The sequence below is a fragment of the Camelus ferus genome, chromosome 3 (assembly GCF_009834535.1).
Source record: "Camelus ferus isolate YT-003-E chromosome 3, BCGSAC_Cfer_1.0, whole genome shotgun sequence".
NCBI lineage: Eukaryota > Metazoa > Chordata > Mammalia > Artiodactyla > Camelidae > Camelus > Camelus ferus.
In genome coordinates, this window is record NC_045698.1 from 107,647,105 (window position 1) to 107,667,694 (window position 20,590).

Genomic DNA, 20,590 nt, shown 5'->3' on the forward strand with positions numbered 1-20,590 from the left:
TCTGTCTTTCCATGACTCATCTTTTCCTTTTGTCCGCACTTGTCTCTCTTAGATTATTGCATTGCATGTGAAGAAACACATCCTCAACTCAAGGATGTTAATGCAGTAAATCATTGCAGTAATCCTTCTGATAGGGAATCTCCAGGCCCATAGAAAGAGGGATTCCAAATTAGTTATGACCAATCTATAACCAATACATTGTAGATACGTTATCGATATTGCCACGCTAGGCAAACTGTTTTCTCTGGTGTGAGTGTATGTATGTGTGTGTGTCCCTCTCTCGAGTCTTAAGCCGAGTGACTTAAGGAGAGGAGAAAGGCTGGGAGTTTATTCATTCTAGGAGACCCTTACTGGCCCTTGCTACGTGGATCTCCTTGCCATCCCTTTCTTGAGCCTGGTTCGGCAGCCTCTGTGAAGCCCCTGTTCCCCCTGAGGTTATCCCATATCCGCTTCAGGTAGCCAGAGGCAGTCTCTCTTGTCTGCACCCAGAGAACTCCGAGGTGCCCGCCCCCTTGGGCTTTCTCTCTAGTTATCGCAAGATAAGGAGCCTTTCCCTGGGGCAGGACACGTTACTGCTAGTCCTCTGTCTTTTATCACAGCTGTCTTGTATTACGGTGTCTTTTAACACTCTGTTTAAGATGATATTTCCAGAGAATTCCAAGCTGATCTCAAAATGTCTGAAACCCTGAGTCCCGGACCTGAGATTACTAAAATAAAACCAAGATTATATCACATTTTATTGTGCATAAGAAACACCTTAGAAGCTTGTTAAAAGAGACATGCCTGAGCCCCAACCCAGGTATTCTGAGTCAGCGCCTCCTGGGTTGGGTTGGGTCTACACAATCTACATTTTAAAGAAAACACTCCAGTCAAGATTTTTGCTTCTAAAGTGTAGATCTCAGACCAGCAACACTGGCATCACCAAGAAACTGTTAAAAATGCAGAACTTCAGGCACCACCCTGGACTTCCTGAATCAATCTTAATTTTAACAATATCCCCAAGTAACTTGTAACACATTAAAAGTTTTAGAAGCACTGTTCTAGATCAGTGATTCCCATTTTGGGGAGATTTTCCTCCCTACCCCCTTGCCCACATACCCAGGGCAATATCTAGAGATATTTTTGGCTGTCATAACTGAGAAGGTGCTATTGGCACCTCATAGGTAGAGGTCAGTGATGCTGCCAAACATCCTACTATGCATAGGACAGACCTTAACAACCAAGGACTATCAGATCCAAAATGTTAGTAGTACCCATATTGAGGAACTTTGAGTCAGAATGAGACAGGAGGGAAGGGGGCAGGCCACAGCCACTCAAGGAATGACAGCAACCAAAATGGTGGAAGGTTCACCTCCTAGTTGGCCTTGAGGATTAAGAGGTTTGACTTCTAGCAGACCTTGAGCTTCATTATATGCTCATTGTAACAGCGTGATCAAGTAACATGCCCGCAGGCGCCACAACAGCCCCAAGGGTAACCGCAAAAGGCCAAAGAATGGGCGGTGGCCCAATTCCTGGGAATCCCAGCCCCTTCCCCAGGGCAGTTGGATTGATCCCACCTGTAGGCATGTGAAGCTACTGAAACCATAAAAAGTGACAACACCGCGCCTAGAGGCCCCTTTGCGCTCTCTCTCCTTTGGAGACGGCCTGCAGTTTGTCTATGGAGTGTGTACCTACTTTTACTTTAACTTGAGCACCCTGTTCCCACACCTCTTTCCTTGCCTTTCTCTTGCCTTACACTCTGCAGTACGTATCTCTCTAAATAAATCTACCTTAACTCAGCGGTGGCTCGCACTTCAGTTTTTTTCTGCGCGAAGCCAAGGACCCACACTTGGCGGGGCATGTCCCAGGGGCTCCACCGAGTCCTAGGACTCGGCCCGCCTCATGCCGCACATCCGTTTTCCTGCATCAAGATGACAGAACTGAAGGTGGTAGGCTGGTCTGAGGAGCCTCCACCTTCAAAGGCTTAGAGGCAGCAGCTATGGTTTGGGAGTGAATGTGAAACTCTGAGCAGGCTCTGCATTCTCAAACTAGTTAAGAGAGTGAGGTCTGGCGTCCAAGTGCCTAGGTTTGAGTCCAAGCTCTGCTACTCAGATGCTGTGTAATCTTAAGCAACTCTGGAAATAAATGAGTATCGACCCAATGAGAACAAGCAAAGGCTATTTCTTCTGAACTTGCTATAGCAAGGGAGTCAGCCGTCACTTGTGTTTTTACAGAGACCTAGAGTCAGGCAGACGAGTGGGAAAACTTCGGGGTAGGGAAAAAAAAAAGGAAGGCTTCAGGTGTTCCTTGATTGGAGGCTGTGGGTAATGAGAAGTGGGGCATCTGCGTGATTAGTTAGGGGGGCATATTTGGCTTTCTGTGTTCGGTCCTAAGGTGGAAGCAGGGACAAAATTTAGGGAAGCTGTCAGTTATTAGTCAAGTCCTGGCCATTTGGGGCTGATTGTTATAGAAGTTTCTGTTTAGCATCTTGGGTTGTTACTAAAGATAGCAATCAGACTTCTTACAAGTCTGATTCATAGCAGGCCTGGCTTCCTGGGCTGTTCATTCTAGATAAGGGGCTTTGTTTCCTGAGTGGGTTGCTGCAGGTTGTGGGTCAGAGTTCTATTTTTATAGGGTCCTGCCTTGTCCAGCTGTATAATCAATCTCTCAGAACTTTTGAATTTCTTTGGACCTGTTTCCTAATCTACATAATGATGATACTAGGGTTGTAGTCAAGATATAATGAGTTACTCAGGTAGGGCTCTTAGAAGCTCAAGAGGAGAGCTGAGTAAGAATTTCCTACCATCACCCTCCATGGCTGTCTCCAGGGGCCACACTGAAGGATCAGGACATTGCCAAAAGCACAGATGAGCACATAGTTTATGGGACGTGGCTGCCAGCAGGGGGCTGGTCATGACATGTCTCGGTATTTTCAGTGACAAGGCCGGACATTACCAGAATTTGATAGTTACTGTTAACAGAGATCAGGACTTGAGTCAGGCCAGTAAGGGTCCCTCTTAGTTTTAATTACTTACAGCTGCGTAACCTCAGGCACGTAACAGCCAATCTAGGCCTCTTTTATAAAATGGGCATGACATTAAGCAACTTTTGGTGAAGATTAAGTAAATAATGCACATCCAACACCCCACACAGTACCTGGCAGAGAACAAGCACGTTGTAAAGGGGAACTTTATCATTGTTATGATCATTGACTTGCCAGGAGCCAAAGCCACTCTTTCCCTGGGAGCAGAAACCTCCTGTGAAGTAGAAAGGTCTGTTCTCTTGGGTTAATTGTCCTTCTAGACCTGCCTCTTTGGTGTTGGCAATTTACATGCACTAGGCATACCCAGGGTGTTGATCATTAAACAGAGTCTTTGTAACAGAAACCTCGAAACGTGCATTTTAACTGCCTCTTATGACCTAGGATTTTGAAACCATCCCTAGGGTCTTCTGTTGCTCCCAGCTGTGCGCACGTTGTTTTTCTGACTCTAGTCTCCGCCTCCTCACACCTGCTGTAAGTTGCCAGGAAACTCACAGCGCCCTTCTTCCTCTTACAGTCAGGCTGAGGTGGCTGGAGGATCCCAACCAAGAACTTCTGACGTGGGGATTGGCGTCTCCTCTCCTACTTTGTGGGTAAGTGCTGGTTCATCCTGTTCTGAGCTTGCTGATACAGTGGCCTTGCAATGACAGCCCACCTGCTTTTGGGTAGGCAGGTGAAGGAAGGACTGAAGGTCTCCGGGAGCAGAATGAATCTTTAATGAGAAGTCTTGGTTGCTGAACGGAATTTCAGAAATGCTTATATCTCTGTGTCCTTCAGATTTGGAGGCCTAGTCAGGTCTAGAGTAGAAGGCCTTGTGCTACCAATGAAGACAAAGTTAACAGCAGCCATTCCTGGCCTTGGACTTCACTGAGAGAGTGAGGTCCTCGGGGTGTGTCTGAGTCTGACTTCCCTGGACTCATGTCACTTTGCTCCAGGGTCACAGGCAGCCTAGGTGAACTTGAACCCAAGGAAGCAGGTATCTAGAGACTAGCATTCATTTGCTTGGGCCTATTTCTATTGGTTTCTGGCACTGGAGGGTTTTTGCCCGGGGTTGTTTGAGTCTTTCATTCCTGTTTGCTTAGTCAGGAGTGTTAGGGGAGTTGGAATGGTCTTGCCTTGTGCTGGCACTTGATGAAGTTTTGATTAGGGGCCTCTGGTGTGAGTTTGAGGAGATTGGGAAGACAGAGACAAGTGTGGATGATCCAAGGGCTTTATTTTGTGTGTTTGGTGATGCCCTCCTTCCCTTGAGGTGGATGCCTGAAAGCTTGTTAGGTGAGTAATGAAAACCAGCTGTATTTCTAGGCCATTCAGGCAGAACCTGGTACATAGCCCCCAGCTCCCACCGGCAAGAGGATTTTGCATTGCACTGAAGCTTGGACTCAGGTGAAGGCTTTTAGTCCCCAGAGAACTGCAGGGGAGGGAGGGGTTAACTGGGGGCATCATAGATGCGGTAAGTTCAGGTGGCTGCCTCTCAGTGAGTGGAAACTGATGAAAAAGAACACGACTTCAGTGGTATCCAACTCTGACTGTTCTCATTTCTCCTTAATGGAGCTGATTCTGACTTAATTTGCTTACATATTGCGAACACTTGAATTTATAAGACGCCCTTTTGACTGTGATAAAGGGAAAGAATTGGCAAGGAGCTTGGTCTGGGATTTCTGAGTCAAAGGGTACCTTCTGTTGGGGTTCAGAGGAGAGGGACTCCTCCAACTTAATGATATGAAGGAAATCAGGTTCTCACAGTCTCCATGGGAAATTATTCCCATTTTTGAACCAATAAATAGTTGAAGCCAGTGGCCTTCTCTTTCGCATTGGCAGAGGCTCGGACATCTGTGTGGCATAGCCTGAGGGGGTTGGGGACCAAAGCTTCAGAGAATGTTTAAGGGAGACCTGGGGCGAGAGGAACAGAGAGAGGGACCTAGCACCGGAGCCAGCAGTTTCCAAAGGGCAGAGGCTAAAGTGGCAGAAAATGAAATAGGCGAGGAAGAGCTAAACAGCGTCTGGGACGGAAGGACACAGGAGCTGGGGATATAATTTGTACACTCACAGGGAAGACGATTCAGAAAGCTCTAGTGAGCTGGTAAAGGTGGAAAGACTGACCTGAATGCATGATGAAATGAATTAAAAACATTCTCACTAATCGGTATGGTCCTATGAATATATGAAAGTTGGAGAGACAGTACCATTACGTCTGTATTCTGAGAAGGACCATGCTATGGCCAGCAGATGGGCGTAAGTGGCTGATGGAAATCAGTTATTTGTGCTCACGCTCCTGTCTGGATTGTTGGGAGGGAAAGGGAAAAAAGAAGGTTCTTTTCCTTACTCTCTGGTTATAGGAGAGAGGAGCAGGGGTCTAGGTCTTTTGCATCTGTGTTGGAGAGAGAGTGAAGTTAGCGAATAAATAAAAAGATGAATTTGCTGCTGTAAACTATACTGTCTTCAGTCACCCCCCCCCCCAGAGGTGTATGCTGGGAGGGGAGGGTTGTTCAGCAGAAGCTGTTTGCAGAAATGGACTTAAGAGGAGAGGCCTGCAGTGGCAACGCTGTGGGGGGAGTTTTAGAAGCAGGGTTGCCAGATATTGTCCAGACTGTTTCCAAAAAGGTTTTTTCCCCCCTTGGGAATTACATCTTTATTAGCAAATAGGCCTCTGAGAAAACTTTCCCAGAGTCCTTTCACCCTAGCTTGATAAACGGTTTAAAATACCTTTTCTCTCTAGCTTGTGATAAGTGGTCAACAGCTGTTTCTCTTAGGAATTAAGTCACTGAAGCAGTCACTGCCTCTGGGGAGTGGGGATCTATAATGTGGCAGAGTCTAGCAGTGAGCGGCTTATTCCTGTTTAAGGTGCTTTTTGACATTTACGCTATGTACCTGTATCTTTAAATAAAAGTACTCTTGTGTGTACGCGCTGTGCTAATGAGAGCAAAAAGCTAAAGCCCCTTAAGAATCCAAATGCAGGTTTGAGGAAGATAACGATGGAATGGTCCCTGACTCCTGGGAAGATTTATTGAACTGAACTCTCATTAAGTGACAAAGTCAAAGACATGTGAAGAGCTATTTCATTAATAACTACTCAGTTAAGCCAGGGAACATAGAACTGATAGGTCACCCCTTAGTCAAGTGGGTTCCTTTTTTTTTTTTTTTTTTTCTTTTCTTCAGGAAAAGAGGAAATAACATAATAAGACTGAAAGGTCACTTACAAAGATCAGGTGCAAAATAAGAGAAGCTCTCTTTGCAATTAAACTCCTTTTACAAGTGTGCTGGATAGAACAAATGAATAGTTTAGCTTAGTGCTGCACAAATAAAGATGACAGCAAAGGTCATGATCTTTTCTGTCCTTATGATGTGCCAGGAACAAGCAGTCTGCCTCTCAGAAATTGTGCCCAGGAATAAAATGAAAGCTAGAGATAATACACTGTATGAAAGACTTCAGACTCTGAAGTTAAAATTAGCATGGGTCTGTTTAGCTTTGGGAATACATTTTAAGGGTTAAGCAGAGACTGAATGGAGTTGAAAGGCTGGTGTCAACTCCTCTTTGATGTCTTTGCTCTTTAAAGTTGGCTTCAGATAGCAATTTCTGTCAGGCTTAAAATACCCACATGGGAAATTGGTTAAAATGCCTTAAAATAACAGTCTTTAAGCAAAACTCTTACAGAAAGCACCAACTAGGTAACTTGTTAGCTGTTTTTCCTGTATGTGTGCACGAAGAAGTAAGTGCAGCATGCGGAGGCTGTGCATCAGGGACTTCTAATGAGAGCAGGTCCGAATTTCAGCTACAGGGTCTGTAAGGAACAGACCAGCCTGGAAAGGGCATAGCTCATGAGACAATCTTTATTAAGCGACGGCAAACGTGAAGTTACTGATCTCATTTTGAAATTAGAGTCTACTAAGCAGGGTGCAGGGCTTACCATCAACATTTAAGTCTTTCAGTTGGGTGAAACTCCATTCTAAAGATTTCATGACATTTATAAATAAGTGTTGAAGACAGAATGGAGAGAAATAGCATAGAAGTTAGACTCTCTGGGTCTCTTACTTCTGTCCATGGGAAAACAGTTCAGTTTTAGTTGATTCTATAGAGTCTAGACTTCATGCTTCTGCCTTTGTTTTCACCCTGTAATAGTCACTCAAAGAGTCCATGTCTCAAATCCACATAGCCTTTCATGCGTCCCATCTCTGCTGCCCTGGAATTCTTTGTCACTCATCACTTTGATACTCAAAGTGTGTTCTGAGAACCACTACCACTGACCTAAAGTGTCTGTTAATGTTCTTATTTCTGGGGCCCACCTCCCTCCTGAAGAAAACAATTTTATGAGCATGGAAAGGGTGGGTGTAGGAGCTATCAGATTTGCATTCTTAATGAGCCACCCAGGCCCTGTCCTAGATAATTAGATCAGAATCTTAGAGGTAGTACCACAAGCATCAATATATTTAAAAAAAAATAAAAGTCCCTACTGATTCCAAGACATAACCCAGATTAAGACCTATTGCCCTTAGAAGTTAGATAAATAGTAGGTTCTCAATGTATGTGTGTTAAATGAATGTTCTCCAAAAATGTCATGAATGTAGGATGGTACAATTCGAAGCACAGTCTCACATTCTCTAAACCTCTGTGTGTTTAACTTAAGAGTGGGGATGACAGGACATCATTTTCTGTGATTGAGGGATATTGTATAAACTCTAAACGGTGAATGGAGAGAAAGCAAAATAACTAGAAATTTGAAGGAAGGAAAAAGAAGAGTAGTTTTAAGGGGAAAAATCACATCTCTGTCAGTGTGATCAGCACAGCCAGGTTCTGTGTGGCGGGCATGTGGAGAGCAAAGACTATCAGAGCTCCTGGAGGATTTCCACCTCCTGTTAGGGGTTACTGGATCCCTTGATTCAGGGCTCTGACATTGCCTGGGGCAACTTGCTAATGCAAAAGGACTATCTGACTCAGAGGCTTGACATTTTTGCCCTCGGGAACTTGAGTTGCCAGTTTGTTTTCAAAAAAGTTATGTTACTCAGCCATTTAAGGGCAATGTGTTTTTTTGGCAATAGCATTCACATTTTGCACGAGATTGATCTGAAATAAATTATATGTGATAGCATGCAATCGGAAATTCTAACTTAGCTCTTAAATCAAAATTTACACGGTGTTTTTTTCCTAGAGAAATACTCCTAACCTCTCTTTCTTGCTTTAGTTACATACCTCATACCAGTACAGTGTGTCCATTCATTGCAAGTGATTTAAACTCTATGAGAATATGCAAAAAAGAATGTTGGTATAATCACTGTGGTAAGAGTTTATACCATGCCTATTTGAAAAACAAAACAAAATAAAAACCAAAAAACCTTTGAAAAATGGTTTCCCTCTCTCATGTCTACCCCCATCCTTAGGGACTTCTTTAGGGGTGTGCATTTCTATGTTTGGGAATCACTGCCTTAGGAAGTTGGCATTAATGAGAATGCTGTGCCTGTCAGTCCTGCTCAGACAGAAGAAAGGATTGAGACTCACTGTTGTAGGCAAAATAATGGCTCCCCAAAGATGTCAGCATCTTAATTCCTAGAACCAGTGAATGTTAAATGGAAGAAAGGATTGTGCAGCTGGGATTAAATTAAGGACCTTGAGATGGGAAGATTATTCTGGATTATCTAGGTGAGCCGAATCTAATCACATGAGTCTTTAAAGGTGGAAAACCTTTCCTGCTGTGGTCAGAAGAAGGTAAGACTATCGAAGAGAGAACCAGAGGGACAGCAGCATGAAAGGATTCAACCCAATATCACTGGATTTGAATGAAGATGGAGGAAAGGGCCACAAGCCAAAGAATGCAGGCAGCCTCTAGAAACTATAAAAGCAAGAAGACATTCTCCCCTAGAGCCTTCAGGAAGGTCCACAGCTTTGTGAAACCCATTCCAAACTTCCGATTTCCAGAACTGTGAGGTAACACTTGTGTTGTTTTTAAGCCACTAAGTTTGTGGTGATTTGTAATAGCAGCATTGCAAATGAACACCCTCACTGTCCTGGACTGTGGGTCAGGGGGCCTGGGCCCTGGTGTTCTGCATCAGACAGGAAGCTGTGCTCCCATGAGCTTTAGCACTCTGTGAGCTACTGTTTCCTCATGTGATAAATAAAAGGGTTGGTTCAGATGAGTGGTTTTCAAACATTTGTACCCACAGCACTTTTCTTCAAAAGAAATGTTACACAGCTGGTGGAGCTGCTCTGTTGAGGCAGGGAGGAGGTCTGGAGCCTGGGGGGAGGGAGCAGGGCAGGCTTTAGGAGGTTCATTCTGGGCAGCAGCTCCTGTAGAGGGAAGGCACTGGCCATTAAAGATCCACAGGTCTGTATTTACAAGCAGTGGGCTTCTTGAATAACATACATGGGAAAAAATTTTATTGAAGTACAGTTGATGTGTAATAACATACAAGTTACAGGTGTACAATATAGTGATTCACAATTTTTAAAGGTTATACTCCATTTATAGTTATTAAAAAATACTGGCTCCATTCCCTGTGGTGTTGTACAATACATCCTTGTAACTTATTTTATACATAATAGTTTGTCCTTCTTAATCCCCCACGGGAGAATTTTTAGGGAAAATATGTCTGATATTGATGATCAGAGCAAGCCTTCTGAAAACTATTGTCAGAAAAATGAAAATAGTGCATCCCTGTTTCTGATCAGGTTCTCATCTTCTTGAGAAAGTGCATTCTGTGTTTCCTTAGCAAACTAGGATGAAATCAAATGTGAAAACTTATTTGAAGCTATATTAATATAGAACATAATTTTGCTGAATCAAGTTTGTTAAAGTTCAGTGAAACAATATTCCGTTTTAAATGATGCAAAAATAATTTGACTATATTGTTGACTTTCAAATGGGTGTGTTTTGGATTTAAGGGCTGGCCTCTGATGTATAGGATTTTGTTGTTGTTGTGAGCAACCTCAGTTCTTTGATAAGCCTGATTCATGTGCTGCTTGTTTTTTGAGGGTTATTTCCAGTACCAATGGAAATGTTACCTTAGAGCTCAAAGCTAGAGTTTTGAGAAACTGGGGACAGGGGGCAATTTGGTATTGAGAAGCAACGTGATTCTCTCAGGAGAAGATGAGGTGATATTATAGACAGCAGTACAAAAGATGTGCTAGTAACCGATGTGGCAGAGGTATGAAATGATGACAGAGCAATAATCATGTATGTGTCTATATACACAGATGTAGTGTATGTGTAAACATGTGTACACACATATGCCTGTACCTGTATTTATAATACAAAGGCATACTGAGTATCGAAATAATATATTTAAATCTGCAGGAAAGAAAAGCTAACTTATTTGTAATCTCACTACCCAGAGATAACAATACTTCTGTGTGTCTTCTGGTCTTTTTTCTCTGAGCACAAATTCTTCACATAATCTTCCTCATTCACTAAAAAACATTTTGATATCATCAAGATCATGGTTTTCCAAGTTAGACAGCCCTGGGTAGAGTCTGGGTTCTTCTGTGTTACAGGAGCCAAGTTACTAAACCTTTCTGAGATATCCTCAACTATACAAGGAATACAAACACTATACGAATAATACTGACAGTGTTGGCCCAAAGATAAGAGATAATACTGTGATCTTCAGTCTTTGCCACACGTTACAGTCACCCAAGATCTTGGAAAATTTCTGATGCGTGCGCCCCGTTTCCCCAGAGAAGTGGGCTTGATTGTGCTGCCCTAGCTAGTCTTGTTTTTTCTAAGGTGTTCTCTAGGCGATTGTGTTGCAGTCAGGACTGAAAAGCTCTGCAATAATGTGTGCAAAGCTCTGGATACTTTGAACTCAAAAAGGCATTAGCATCATTATTATACTGTGTTTTTTAAAAAGACGGATTAATAAAACACGCTCTCACCTTTTTTTCTTTCTATATGAGGTACAGCTTTCATTGCCAAGTATGTGTAGCTGCCAGATTTATCATTTTCCATGGTTGTGTGGTATTCAGTAGTACCATTACAGTCCATCTACTTTTGATGAGCTGTGCCTTAGACATTTAAGTCATTTTAAGTATTTGACTATTCTAAAGAATATTGCAAAAGGCTAATGCTTAAAAATCTGTAGCTGTTTAACTATTTCCTTAGGATAAATTCCTAGACGAGGAACTGCTGGCTCACAGGGTGCATCCATTTTTGAGGCTTTTGAACACTGCCAAATTGCCCTACTTAATGGAATGATCAATATCATTTAGGATGCATTAGGGCTACAAATAAGAAAAAACTCAGTTCCAATTGACTTAAACAATAAAGGAGATTTATTGGCTCAAATAACTGGCAAATCTAGAGATTAAGTGAATTTCAGGGCTAGTTGGATTCAGAATTTCAATGATACTATCAGGGATCTGTCTACATCACTTCATCTCTCCCCTTAGCTCGATTCCATACCAGCTTTTTCTGTGGTCAAAATAAGGCTGCCACCAGTTCTTGGGGCAGCAAGCTTCATCATCCAGATACAGTGTGAGAAAGGGTCTCTTGAAGACACTTGATCTCGAAAAAGAAGCTGCCTTTCTTAAAATTCCAGCAAACCATGCCTCACCTCTTATTGGTCTCATTTTGGCTATTCAGAGATGAGACTATCCTGAAAAGTTTATGCCTGAGTCCCGTGCCCTACCCATAAAGGAGGGGTGGGATAGGTTTCTTCCAGAGCTCCTGGGTTGCGGGACAGAGGTTTGGATATCTCAAAGAAAGGGTGAGCAGGAGAAGGGAGAGTGGACCTTGAGAAGATAGCCACAATGCCCAAGGTAAACAAAACTGCAAAGAGAATCAGAACAGGATGCTGCCCACAACGGTGAAAAGATGGGAAGAAAGTCAGTAGATGAGAAAAGAGGCTTTGCATTGCGTTGAAGACAGAGAGAGAGAGGAAAGGGAGGGGAAGCTAGGAGGGAAAGAGAGAAAGAGAGAGAGAAACTGGCTTGTAAAGTGTCCTAAAGAATTCCATGTGTGATTAATTATAACCTAGTGACTGTTACAGGGTTAAGTACTCATTGGTTCCTAATCAGTGCCCCTGGATGGACAGACTCATAAGAAGACACACAACTGAGGAATGCTCCATTTCTAGCAGCAAGTATGCTCAAACCCTCCTTCCCATCTGTACCGTCTGGGTATAGACTTCAGGAGCGGTCATGTGTTGGTTTCCTTTGAAGGCATTACCTGTGTGGCCAGGTTCTAATTGAATTCCATCCTGTCATGAAAGAGATTGTACAGTGTTTCTTCAGGTGCTGTTGGTCTAGCAATTCCCCCTGGTAACATTCTGCCTCGCTACGAGTCTTTCAAACCCAGGCCCAGAGGAGTCTGGGATGTGGAAGCATTAACATTTAGATTAATTTCTCATGGCAGTTGGGTTATTGGATTTCTCTTTCTCACCAACCCACTTTAAACTGGTGTAACTGTCATGGTCTCCAGTGGACCTCTTAAGTAGAAAGCATTGGTGGAGTAATGCCTGCTGAAAAGGATTGTATCAATTCAGTCTACCTGCAGCATTCCTTACAAAGCCTTGCACTGAAACGTACTTGCAAAGGTGTCAGTATTTGGATTCTAGGGTCCTCTGAAAGATCCTTTAGTCTTTCCACATCTTTCTGTAGAACAATTGCTTGGCCAGGTCAGAAATGTAATTGTCATGCCATGTATAAGACACATTGTCCTCATTTCTGCTTAAAACCTTTCTGCTAAAATCAAACATGTTTAATTGGTCAAATAAAATTCTTTTAAAAATGAAGTTTGGAGAAAATGGGGAACTTACAGTTTTGTTATTAGATGAATTATTCCCTAATGTATAGTTAAAACTCATTTATATGTGATGAGTATGAATTTTGATCCATGTATCTGAGTGTAAGAAATACCACATCAGTTCATTTTTGTCTCCAGTTGAATTTAACTCTGAGACCCAACTTTCTAACTAAGTTTTGGAGCACCTTCCCTCTCCCTAATTTTCCTCAAGCATCAGGGTATCCTGTGGGTCTATGGGGCATGACCAAAGAGCATCCATCAAGTTCAGCTCACTGTGGTCATATAGGGAGCTCACTGATCAAACTTGACCCATTGGAGAAGGGTGACTCTTACTGTGTACTGACTGTGGACCTGCTGACCACTGATGACAGCTCCTAGGTAATGATGAAAGAGTCACTAAAACGGTAACAAAAGAATAGATTCTTCCCTCAAATACATCTGATGTTGTTGCTTCTCAACTTTTAAGACACATAATTGTTGTCACATAACTTGGGTATGCAGTGATAACCAGATGTTAGAACACAGTTAAATCACTAGAAGAGCAAGATAGTGAGAAAGTAGTAAAAGATTGCCACTTCTTAAGTCTTTGCTCTTCCACTGATTCAACAGGTTAGGTTTCACCTGCCAAGTTAGAATCTGGCTACCTTCACGTATCCTCTCCGTCATTACCCTTCCCTGGGCATCTAGTGGAAGATGCCCTATCATCTCAGAAAATACAGGTTACTGTGTAGGTAGAGAACTCTTAGAGAATTCCATCCCTCAAAGGGATATGCCAAACCCATTTCCTTCTTCCATTGGAAGAAGCTCACTTAAGAATTCAGCCTACATTGGACATGTGTGGTTTTCTCCCTAATAAACATGTAAACCATTGCCATAAGCTGGTTCTTACTTTGAGATTCCAGGAAAGCTGACCCAATCTCAGGAAAGCCTTACCTACTGAGTACGGTGGACTGACGTTGCTTGTTACTTGATGAGAGCCTTGTGATGGGCAAGAGGTGTTCTTATTCTCCCCAAGCCTCTGTCTTCCGTCCTGTGTACTTGAACCTCAGGTGTGGGGCTTTTTCAGTGTTCCTGTTCCTCCCCCTGGGCTGCCAAATTCTGCCTGGTATCACAGAATCTTGCTTGAGAGTAAGTTTCCTGCCACTCCTTAAATGGTGATGGTTTAAGATTTTAGAGTTGAGTTTCCTGGTCTTACCTTAGTGGAAGATGGTTTTGGCCTGAGACTGGGAGGTGAAAGTTTCCCACTCTGTTCTAGAAGATTTTTCTTTTTCTTCTTTCTTTTTTTTAATGTTAGTGCTGAAAGCATATAAGAGTTCTTTTTTTTTTCCCCCTTATTGAAGTTAGTCATTTACAGTGTGTCAATTTCTGGTGTACAGCACAGTGTCCCAGTATGCATATACATACATTTACTCATTTTCATAGTCTTTTTTATTAAAGGTTATTATAAGATATTGAATAGTTCCCTGTGCTATACAGAAGAAACTTGTTTTTTAATCTATTTTTATGTATAGTGGCCAACATTTCCAAATCTCAAACTCCCAAATTTATCCTTTCCCATCCCCGTTCCCTGGTAACCATAAGTTTACTATGTCTACAAGTCTGTTTCTGTTTTGTAGATGAGTTCATTAGTGTCCTTTTTTTTTTCTTTTCCTTTCTTTTTTTTAATATTCCACATATGAGTGATATCATTTGGTATTTTTCTTTCTCTTTCTGGCTTACTTCACTTAGAATGACGATCTCTAGGTCCATCCACGTTGCTGCAAATGGCATTATTTTATCCTTTTTTATGGCTGAGTAGTATTCCATTGTATAAATATACCACAACTTCTTTATCTTGTCATCTGTCAGTGGACATTTAGGTTGCTTCCATGTCTTGGCTATTGTATATATTGTTGCTGTGAACATTGGGGTGCATGAATCTTTTCTAATTAGAGTTCCCTCCAGATACATGCCCAGGAATGGGATTGCTGGATCATAGGGTAAGTCTATTTTTAGTTTTTTGAGGAATTTCCATACTGTTTTCCATAATGGCTGCACCAAACTACATTCCCACCAGTCGTGTAGGAGGGTTCCCTTTTCTCCACACCCTCTCCAGCATTTATTATTCATGGACTTTTGAGTGATGGCCATTCTGACTGGTTTGAGATGATACCTCTTTGTAGTTTTGATTTGCATTTCTCTGATAATTAGTGATACTGAGTATTTTTCATGTGCCTATTGGCCAGTTGTATGTCTTCATTGGAGAATTGCTTGTTTAGGTCTTCTGCCAATTTTTCGATTGGGTTTTTTTTTGTTGTTGTTAGTAAGTTGTATAAGCTGTTTATATATTCTGGAAATTAAACCTTTGTCAGTCACATCATTTACAGATATTTTCTCCCATTCCATAGGTTGTTGTTTTGTTTTACTTGTGGTTTCCTTTGTTGTGCAAAAGCTTATAAATTTAATTAGGTTCCATTTGTTTATTTTTGCTCTTACTTCTATTGCCTGGATAGACTGCCCTGGGGAGAAAATTGCTAAGATTTATGTCCGAGGATGTTTTGCCTATGTTTTCTTATAGGAGGTATTTCAGACTTAAGTGACAGTCACAAAATGATACAAACAATATCTGCATACCCTATAATCATACTCCCCAAATGTTAGCATTTTAATACTATTTTGTCCCCTTTTACTCATGTATATTTATAAATATAACCTATTTATAAAATAAATCTAAATACTATATAATAAAATTTCTGAATTTAGTACTGATTTAATTACAGATATAATCACCCTTTATCCCTAAACACATCAGTGTATATTTCCTAAAAACAAGGATATTCTCTTTCATAACTACAATATGATTTTCAAAATTGGGAAATTAACATTGGTAAAATAGCATTACCCAATATACAGACCTTATTCAAATTTTACCAATTGTTTCACTAAATATTCTTTGTAACAAAAGGAAAACATCGACAAAAAAAGAGCTCTCTGTTCCAAGTTACAATCCACACATTTTATTTAATTGTCAAGTCTTTTTAGTCTCCTTTAATCTGGAATAGTTCCTTAGGCTTTATCTTTCATAACCTTGATGTTTCTGCAGTGTCCTTCTATGTCTGTCTTTTAAAAAATAATTTTATTGTTACTAGATTTGAGTTACAAGTTTTTGCCAAGAATATCTCAGAAATGATATCCTGTGCTTTTCAGTAAATCAAGCCAGTAGGCACATGATATCTACTGGAATCATTCATGATGCTGTCAACTGTGATCACTGGGGTTTGTTGGTGTCTACAGGTTTTCTCCGCCATTAAGTTACTACTTTTCCATTTGTAATTAAAAAATACTAATACTTTGAGTGTAGGAAAATAACCTGTTTTGCATTAAACATTCACCTTTTAGTTTTAGCATCAAACATTGATTTTAGCCTGAAATATTTATTACTTTGGTGATTAACAAATGGTGACTTTTAAATCTCATTATTCCCTTCTGTGTTTCAGTTGGCATGGTACTGCAGGAAGGATTTTTACATGCCTTTCATCCTCTCACTTAATTTTCTTATTTATGTAATGGTCTCTTGGGTTGTTTATTGAACGAAATCTATTAATTTAATTAATATTTTTGCTCAGATTTTCTTAGAGTTGGCCAGGGGGACTCCCTTTTAAGAATTTTTATGTCCTTTTGATGTATACTACCATTCTTTTTCTAAAAATTTTTTTAAACATTTTTATTGATTTATAATCATTTTACAATGTTGTGTCAAATTCCAGTGTAGAGCACAATTTTTCAGTTATACGTGAACATATATATATATTCATTGTCACATTTTTTTCTCCGTGAGCTACCATAAGATCTTGTGTATATTTCCCTGTGCTATACAGTGTAATATACTAACCATTCTTGAAGCACTTGCTTACTTCTGGTAGGTTCTAGGTCCATATTTTACTTGCCCTGCCCCAGCCCTGGAATCAGCCTTTCTCCAAGGAACTCTGGATCCTTTAGATGAGAATCATATTTAAAAAACATGATCTGGGCATGACATGTTACTGGGTGTCATTGCTTGTAAACCCCCTAAGTAGACTGAGATAAGAACTATAAGGATATATGTATATATGTATGTACATAAACAGATACACGTCTATACCTAGAACCATGGTTCACACTGATACTTCCAATACCATAGGATTCACTCTAGCCTTCCCCGTTTCCACATCTGTAATTCTGTTCTCTGACATTTGAGAAACATGACTCTCATTAACAAAAATATGTTTACTCATTTCCTCAATCCTAGAATATATATGAAGTAATTTGAGTATTGCTAATTAGTGTTACTATTTTGTAATACTAAATTTGGTAAATTTAGTATTACTAAACTGAAGAACACATCTATCATCTAGATGAACCTTTGTTTACTGTTTTTTTTTTTTTTAGCTTGAGGGTGTAGAGCAAACAGGTGTTCAAGAGTTCACTTTTCTTCTCCAATGTGACTATGTTATTCACCTGAATTAATTATGTTCTTTTATTTTTGTTTCTATTTCATTTTATACTCCTCCCATCTGTGATGATTTTTATTTATATTTTGAAGTACGTTAGAATTCTATTTTAGAAGTCAGGACTATACGAAAATTACACTGAGAAGTATCACTCCTCCAACAACTGCCATTCCTCCTGTTCGGTTCCCATGCCTGTATCCCTTTCACCCTATACTTACACCACAGGTAACTGCTCCCTTTCATTTCTAGTTTTCCTTTCTGTGCTGCTTCTTGTGCAAATGAGGAGATTTCTGCAAGCTTCCTTTTCCTTTCTTATGCAAAGGTAGCTTTGATTTTTCCCCCATGTAGCACTGTATTCTTATCCTTTCTAATAGCTATAGGGTTTGTAGTTTTGTTGCCTCCTTCATTCCTGGTGTTGGTAGTTGTGCTTTCTCTCTCTCTTTTCCCCCCATATCGTTCTTGTAAGGGGTTAATCATTTTTATTAGTTTTTTCAAAGAAACTGCTTTGCACTTTAATTTTATCTAGTATTTATTTCTTATTTCAGCTCTTACCTGTTGAATTTCCTTTCTACTTACAGTGGACTTAATTTGTTTATCTTCTTAGGATGGAAACAGATTGGTGAAAAATTAATCTACCATTGATCTGTATATCTTTTTTAAATGCCAGTACCATACTGTTTTGATTATAGTAGCTCTGATGTATTGTCTGAAGTCTGGGAGGAACAGAATAGAGAGCCCAATAAAACACTCACATACCTACAGTTCATTAATCTTCAACAACAAAGGCGGCAAACATACACAATTGAGAAAAGACATCCTCTTCAGCAAGTGGTGTTGGGAAGGTTGGACAGCTGCGTGTAAATCAGTGAAGTTAGAACACTCTCTCGTACCATACACAAAAATAAACTCAAAGTCACTTAAAGACTTAAACATTAGACAAGACACCATAAACCTCCTAGAAGAGAACATAGGAAAAACATTATCTGACATAAATGTTAGAAATATTCTCCTAGGTCAATGTACCAAGGCAAAATAAATAAAAGCAAAAATAAACAAATAGGACCTAATTAAACTTAAAGTTGCACAGCAGAGGAAACTATAAACAAAATGAAAAGACAACCTATGGAATGGGAGAAAACATTTGTAAACTACGTTACTGACAAGGGTTTGATTTCCAGAATATACAAACAGCTGATACAACTCAGTAACAACAACAACAACAACAAAATAAACAACGCAATCCAAAAATGGGCAAAAGACCTAAACAAACGTCTCTCCAGTGAAGACATACAAATAGCCAATAGGCATGTGAAAAACAAGCTGAGTATCTCTAACTGTTAGAGAAATGCAGATCACCTCACACAGGTCAGAATGGTCATCGTTAAAAAGTCCGCCAACAATAAATGCTGGAGAGGGTGTGGAAAAAAGGGAATGCTCCTCCACAGTTGATGGGAATGTATTTTGGTGCAGTCATCATGGAAAACGGTATGGAGGTTCCTTAAAAAAAAATGAAAATAGACTTACCCTATGATGCAGCAATCCCACTCCTGGCCGGATACCTGGAGGGAACTCTAATTCAAAAAGATGCACGCACCCCAGTGTTCATAGTAGCACTATTTACAATAGCCAAAACATAGAAGCAACCTAAATGTCCATTAACAGATGACTGGATAAAGAAGTTGTGGTATATTTATACAATGGAAGACTACTCAGCCATAAAAAAGAATAAAATAAAGCCATTTGCAACAACATGGATGGACCTAGAGATTATCATACTAAGTGAAGTAAGCCAGAAAGAGAAAGAATACCATATGATAACACTTATGTGGAGTCTTAAAAAAAAGGACAAATGAACTTGTTTATGAAACGGAAACAGACTCATAGACATAGAATACAAACTTATGGTCACCAGGGGAAAAGGGAAGAGTAGGGGGACAAATTAGGAGTTTGGGATTTGCAGGTACGAAATATTACTATATATATGAAACAGATAAACAGCAAGGTCCTGCTGTATAGCACAGGGAACTATATTTAATACCTTGTAATAGTCCAATGAAGAAGAATATGAAAAGGAATATATATGTACACACATACATATAACTGAATTACTATGCTGTACACCAGAAATTAATACAACATTGGAAACTGACTATACTTCAATTAAAAAAATATATATCTCCCTTTCTAAAATAAGTACTTAAGGCTATACATTTCTCACTAACTACTGTTTTAGCTATATTCAACACATTTCTATGTGTTGTGTTTGCACTGTCACTCAGTTTGAAATACTTTTTAACATTTCAGATATTTCTATGTATACTGTTTACATTCCAGGTATTTAGGATATATGTGTGTGTGTGTGTGTGTGTGTGTGTGTGTGTGTGTATATAATCTTTTTGTTGATTTCTGATATAATTCCATTGTGGTAAAAGAATACAGACTCTAATGTAGCAAACTTTTAGAGAATTTTTTTAATAGCTCAGCATATAGTCTGTCATTTTTGAACATTCTCTGTACACTTGAAAAGAAGGTATATTCTTGTAATTGCTGATTTTGGTGTTCTGTAAATGTTTTCCAGGTCAAGGTGATTAATAATGCTCTGATTTTCTGTGCTCTTACTGATTCTTTTTTTTTTTTTTTTTTCTGGTTGCTGTGTAAGTTGCTCAGAGAGGAATGTTAAAGATGCTAATGAGCATTGTGGATTTGTCTGTTTCTCCCTTTAGGTCTTTCAGTTTTGCTTTATATTTGTCAGCGATCTCTTAATAGGCACATAAATTCATAAGTGTTGTCTTCCTGAAAAACTAACAATTTTATCATTATAAAATAGTCTTCATTATTTCTTACAGCACTCCTTGTCTTAAATTCTACTTTGCTATTAACTATTTGCTATGTCACTCCAGTTTTTTATGTTTATTGTATGCATGGTAAATCATCTTTCACCATTTTAGATTATGTTTAATTTAAATGGCATCACTTATAGCCAGCATATAGTTGTTGCTTTATATATCCAGTCCAATCATCTTTCAGTTTTATTTGGCATATTCAATCCATTTTTGTTTAATGTAGTTATTGATAAGGTAGAGTTTAAGTCTATCATTTTGTTGTTTGTTTTCATTCGATTGGCTGGCTTGTTAGTTTATTTATGATTTCCCTGTATCTTCTTTCCTGTTATATTTTAGGTTAATCTAATAGTTTTAGTAGTCCATTTTATAGGCTTTTTAGCTTTTTATACTTTGTTTTATTTTTTCTCTGGCTGCTTTCAGGATGTTCTGCTTATCTCTGATTTTCAGAAGTTGGACAACAATATACCTAGGTGTGTTTTTCTTTATAATTATCATAATTGGTATTTGATGAGCTTCTTGGATCTGCCAGTT